The 6,194-nt window shown below is 35.2% G+C and overlaps 1 non-coding gene across 1 annotated transcript; it reads right to left on the reverse strand.

The window, feature by feature from the left end:
- Nucleotides 1-1,690: 1,690 nt before the first annotated feature.
- LOC141669633 (small nucleolar RNA R71) lies at nucleotides 1,691-1,796 on the reverse strand. Its single transcript, XR_012553901.1, has one exon. It is a non-coding gene; the product is annotated as a small nucleolar RNA R71 (small nucleolar RNA).
- Between the last annotated feature and the right edge of the window lie 4,398 nt (nucleotides 1,797-6,194).

The following is a 6,194-nucleotide window of genomic DNA, read 5'->3' on the forward strand; positions in this document are numbered from 1 at the left end:
AAAATAAACCAACCAAACATACCATCAAATTTTTAATATTGCGGTTAGTGCTATCAACATATAGATATGCTCACGAACACTTTGGTGTTTAATTCGAAAAACATTCGGGTCAAGTTCGGTTCAACTTTTAAACTAGTCGAACATGAACACAACTTTAAGATTCGGTTTTAAATGAGATGAACTGGAGCACAATATAGTTTGGTTCCAAACTTAGCGAGCAAGTTCGATTATAATGTCCATGAACAAGTCCGTAAATATAGTTCTTCGATTGGTTCATTAGTATTATGCAAAATATAATCATTAATTAAAGTCGTGAATATGTATATGGATTAATACTTATACATGCTCGTAGTTATATTGCAAACACACTTAGGACAAAATATTTAATGAATAATTATTTATATATTTATCTATAGATAAATTTGGTAATTCATTTTAATCAAAATATTTTTTTACAAAATTTATAAATTTATTACATATGTGTGACTTATATTATAATATATGACAGACGGTACTTTTATGACTATTTTATTAAAAATTTATTGATGTATTCAGTCAGTAACGTAATGTTAAGTGGTATTTATGTCCACTTAGAATGCTCTATAAAGGCTTGAAATTGGTGTTTTGTACTCGAGTTATTTGTGTATTTGATGTGTTTTTGTAGTATTTTGCATTTCAGATGGTCTCAATATATTTGGTGTTTATTCAGCTTCTATCGCGATTAGTATCATCACCATTGCATGCTAACGTTAAGAACAAAAAGACTGTTGAATGAAGTAGTAAAGAAGTTAGAAACCCATGTTTGTGTAATATAGTAATCAATCTCTTTTAATCTCCTAGTTTAAGTTCTTTGGTAAAATCTCTTAGTTAATCGTAGTTATAAATATTCTCAATTTGTTATCATCTTAGCTTGAATAATAACCATAACATTGTTGCATAAGTACATTCATTACTGTTAACCTAAACTAGTCTCTATGGGAATGAATTAGAAATAATTCTATATTACTTGCGATCGCGTATACTTGCGCGAATATTAGCACGTGTTTTCGTCCTAACAAGTTTTCGGCGCTGCTGTCGGGGACTCGGTGTTAATTTTTTGCTTATGTGCTTGATATTAGTGTTCGTTAAAGTTCATTGACTCCGATAGTTTACTTAAATGTTTGTTTGATTGCTTTTTCAGGTACTCTAGAGAGCGTGTATGCTAACGCGTTCTTAACTTCGAAAGAGAACACTGGAAAAAATAGAGGAGAAAGTTGAAGAAGAAATTTTAGTTGAGAAAGAAGAAGAAGCACTTGTTGCAATGGGTGAACCATAAGCGAATACAAAGGATTTGATGGACTATTCTCAGCCGAAGATCAATGATATTCAGTCTAGCATTGTCCGATCAGCCGTCGCGGCTAACACTTTTGAAATCAAAGCTAGCATGATTCAGATGATACAGAATTCAGTTCAGTTTGGGGGTTCTCCAACTGAAGATCCCAACATGCATATTAGATATTTCATCAAGATCCGCGACACTTTCAAATTCAACAACGTGTCTAAAGATGCTATAAACCTAAGGTTGTTCCCATTGTCTCTGAGGGATAAAGCTAAGAGCTGGTTACATTCCCTAGCACCAGGCTCTATCAATAAATGGGAAGATTTGGCTCAAAATATTATTACTAAGTTTTCTCATATGGAAAAGACAACCGCAATCAGGAATGCTCTTACTCAATTTGTGCAGCAGTTTGGGAGTCTTTGGGTGAGGCTTGGGAGCGATATAAGGAGATGCTTAGAAAGTGTCCTCACCTTGAGATGCCTGACTGGATGATCATTAACTGCTTCTATAATGGTTTGGGTGCAACTTCTAGACCACTGCTTGATGTAGCATCAGGAGTAGCCTTGTGGGCTAAGAGTTGTGATGAAGTTTATGAATTGATTGAACTGATGACTCCTAATGAATACCAGAATCCTTCTCAGAGACTAACTTAAGGCAAGGTAGCATTAATTCTGGAAGTAGATGCAGCTACTTCCATAGCTTCTGAGCTTAAGGCTTTGATGATGAAGGTGGATTTGTTGGCTAATTATGGATTTAATCAGATCACTAGTGTCTGTGAGCTTTGTGCTGGTGCCCATGAGATGGAGCATTGTGCTATTTCTAGTAAATCAGATCAGTTCGTGAGCAACTTTCAGAGGTCGCCACAACCAGTTCTAGCCACCTATCATCCCAACAACCGTAATCATTTTAATTTTAGCTGGAGCAACTCTTAGAATGTGGTTCAACAGCCTTATCAATAGTATGCAACAAAGCAATACAACCCTCCTGGTTTTTAGCAACCATAATATGCACCAAGAAAACAACTCCAGCTGCAACAATCTAATGAAAAATCTGAATTGGAGGAGTTGAGGCTCACATAGAAGAGCCAAGAGGTGTCTATCAAGACCTTGGAGAATCAAATTGGGAAAATTTCCAATGCCTTGCTGAATCGTCAACCTGGATCGTTACCTAGTGACAAAAGTTCCAGGCAAGAAGGAAGCTAAAGAGTAGGTTAAGGCAATCACATTAAGTCTGGGAAGGTTGCAAATACTGAAAAATCTTAAGTTTCGGATGATGAAGTTGTGGCTGAGGAAGACGGGCAGAAGGAAGCAGAATTTGAACCAAGGAAGACTACTGTGGAACACACTCTTCCTGTGGGTAATACAGGGGAGAAATAGATCTATCCTCCACCTGCTTTTCCTAAGAGGCTGCAAAATAAAAAGTTGGATAAGCAGTTCGAGAAGTTTCTAGAGGTGTTCAAGAAACTTCTTATCAATATACCTTTCGCTGTAGCTCTTGAACATATGCCTACTTATGCGAAGTTTATGAAAGGTATTCTCTCTTGGAAAGTGAAGCTTGATGACATAGAGATAGTCACTTTTACAAAGGAATGCAATATTGTGCTGCAACAGAAGTTGTCTCCGAAGCTTAAAGATCCTGGGAGCTTCACTATTCCTTGCACTATGGAGAACTTGTCGTTCGACAAGTGTTTATGTGATTTTAGAGCTAGTATCAATCTGATGCCCGTGTCTGTCTTTAAATCATTGGATTTACCTTATCCAAAACCTACATATATGTACTTGCAGTTGGCTGATCCCTCTATTACATATCCACGAGGCATTGTGGAGGATGTCTTGGTCAAGATGGATAAACTAATCTTTTATGCAGACTTTATAATTCTTGATTTCGAGGAGGATAAGAAGATTCCCATAATCTTGGAAAGACGATATTTGGATACGGACCGAACCTTGATAGATGTATACAAGGGTGAACTTACTATGTGAGTACTGGATCAGGATGTGACTTTTAATGTGTTCAATGCCATAAAATTTCCAACGGAAAATGAGGAGTGCTTAAAAGTGGAGTTGGTCGATTCTGTCATTACTTCAGAACTTGATCAAATGTTAAGGTCTGATGCCTTAGAGAAGTCCTTGTTAGGGAATTCAGATTGTGAAGATAATGAAGGTGATGATTAGTTGCAATATTTGAATGCTTATCCTTTGAAGAGAAGGCTGAATATGCCTTTTGAATCTCTTGGAATGTCAGAACTGAAAAATGCTGAGGGGCGACTCAAGCCATATATTGACGAAGCTCTTACACTTGAGCTTAAACCATTTCCTGAACACTTAAGGTATGCTTTTTAGGTGATGCATCTACTTTGTCTGTTATTAATACATATGACCTTACAGGTAGTGATGAAGAAAAGCTTTTAAGAATTCTGAGAGAGTTCAAATCGACAATTAGATGGACTATATCAGATATCAATGGAATCAGCCCTTCTTATTATATGCATAAAATTCTGTTAGAGGAAGGAAACAAACCAATGGTAGAGCAACAGAGAAGGGTTAATCTGATAATGAAAGAACTTGTGAAGAAGAAAATTCTCAAGTGGCTAGATGCATGGATCATCTATCCCATTTCTGACAGTTCTTGGGTGAGTCCAGTTCAGTGTGTGCTGAAGAAAGGAGGTATCATAGTTGTTGCTAATGAGCAGAATGAGCTCATTCCTACTCGAACAGTCACAGGGTGGAGAGTTTGTGTACAATTTGGTTGTCACAAAAATACCAAAAATATTTCTAATTGTAATTACCTAGTTAAATTAGAGTAAGTTAATGTATTAATATGAACCTATATCATATTATGAACCTACATCATATTATGGTGCTTGTAAACATCTTGTTCTGTGTGAAGCCATTGGTGTAGAATTTTCCGCTCTTGAAGCCAATAATAAGTGAAAAAAGTTTTTGAATTACTTGTTGGTAAAAAGGTTGACAGTTGCAACTACCTAAACATAGTAAAATTTAAACCTGATATGGCACTGTGGATCGTTATAAAGAAGAATTAGTCGCTCATGGTTGTACTGAGACAAAAGGGTTAGATTATTTTGATAAACAAATTTGATGATTTCTTGCATTGACCATAATAATCATTAATAATATTATAATGTGAACCATATTTAACCATAACTCTCGAACTACTACTTGAAGTAGATTTGGTCTGACATTTGTATCCATTCACCGTGCAATTTTAAAAATATAATACCATTTTTGCTGGTCCCAAAATTATGCTTCTAAAACATGAACCGTTCACATCATCGTTCTAAACATTTTCCCTAAACCATGTTTTGAATTTGGTTTTTAAAAATATCTCTTATTCTTCCGGAGTTATGTTTGGTTGGTTTCCTTTGACATGAGTTTCATACTCTTCTATGTAAGGTTGAATGTCTTGTGAGTTGAATAGCATATATTGTTCCGCAAGAAATTATTCATCATCCATCAAATAATTCTTGATCGGGTTCCCTGTGGTTCAATAGGATATGTGGACACTTCTAATTTATGATCTTCATGTCACCCATACACAACTTCATTATAGAATAATTGATTATTTACCATTTGGATTTAAAATCAAAGTAAACTGAACAAAAATTCAACATCTCCTCTTCTACATAATGTTGTGCAATCAAACCTTCATCCCTCGCCTTATTACGAACTCTATGTTTCATATATCTCATTATTCGCTCAGTAAACTACATTCTTTGGTGAAATGTAGTACCAAGTGCTCCATTTAATCAAAAATCCTTGGTGGAAAAAATGTCTTTAGCACAAGCATCACTCGTAATATTGACTTTTCTAAAATGTTTAAATTATCACGGATTAAGTTAAACGAACAAATGTCATGAAAGAAATTTGAGAGGGAAGAATATGCATCCACAATGTACGATGGTCAAAGCTTATGAATTGTATGCAGTAATAACTTTTGCATGAAAATATGACAATCATAAGATTTGAACCCCAAATACTTACAATTATCTTTGCAATAACGGCCTCTATTTGATGCATAACCATCCGGAAGTGACAATGAACGGGACCAAGCACACATGAGTTTGTGTTGTTTTGTTGTGAGTGTGAAAGACATTTTTGGCTTATTCTTTTGACCATCCGGGATCCACAATCCGGGCAAAACATCCATCAACATGTAATCTCCCTTTCCCTTGGTATGATCCTTTTACATCTTACTGTCATTGACAACATTGTAGAAAATATAATCAAACAGATTATATTATGTGTACATCGCATTGACATAATGTTGTAAAGAAAGTGATGAACAATATGGTAGATAAAAAAATATTGAATAATGCGTCCAATTGTGAGAAACTCCAAAACTGTGACTTTTTATCTCTTTATTTATTCTCTTAAGTGGTGGATATTGTAAATTTTCACAAAAAGTGTATAAACACTGACCACTTGACCTACCAACAAACACCCTTCTTTTTTTACTTAGAAACTTTGCACTTGAAAGACAAAGGGGATCATCATTGGGTAAGAAACACCGATTTATACCATAAAAACAGTATTTTCTACATTTTCTCAATTAAATATCTTAAATGTATCCAACATAGACCGGACATGAGAGTTTTCCATGTGTGGGCCATCCACTAACAATCCCTAAACCGGGGAAATTGGTAATTGTCAATACAATCTCCTCCCTCATGGTCTTTTAATGATTGATCAAAATTTTTTATTCCTACACCCCACAATAACTTCAATTCATTTATGGGGGTCTAAAATACACATTCAAATTTTTGGACAAAATCTTTTCACTGAGGATCAATAAAGTCATAAATGCTAATGCTTTTTTCATTGCCATAGAAGGAGAAAGATTGTAGACAACCACTTCT

Source organism: Apium graveolens, chromosome 6, assembly GCF_009905375.1.
Source record: "Apium graveolens cultivar Ventura chromosome 6, ASM990537v1, whole genome shotgun sequence".
Taxonomy (NCBI): Eukaryota; Viridiplantae; Streptophyta; class Magnoliopsida; order Apiales; family Apiaceae; genus Apium; species Apium graveolens.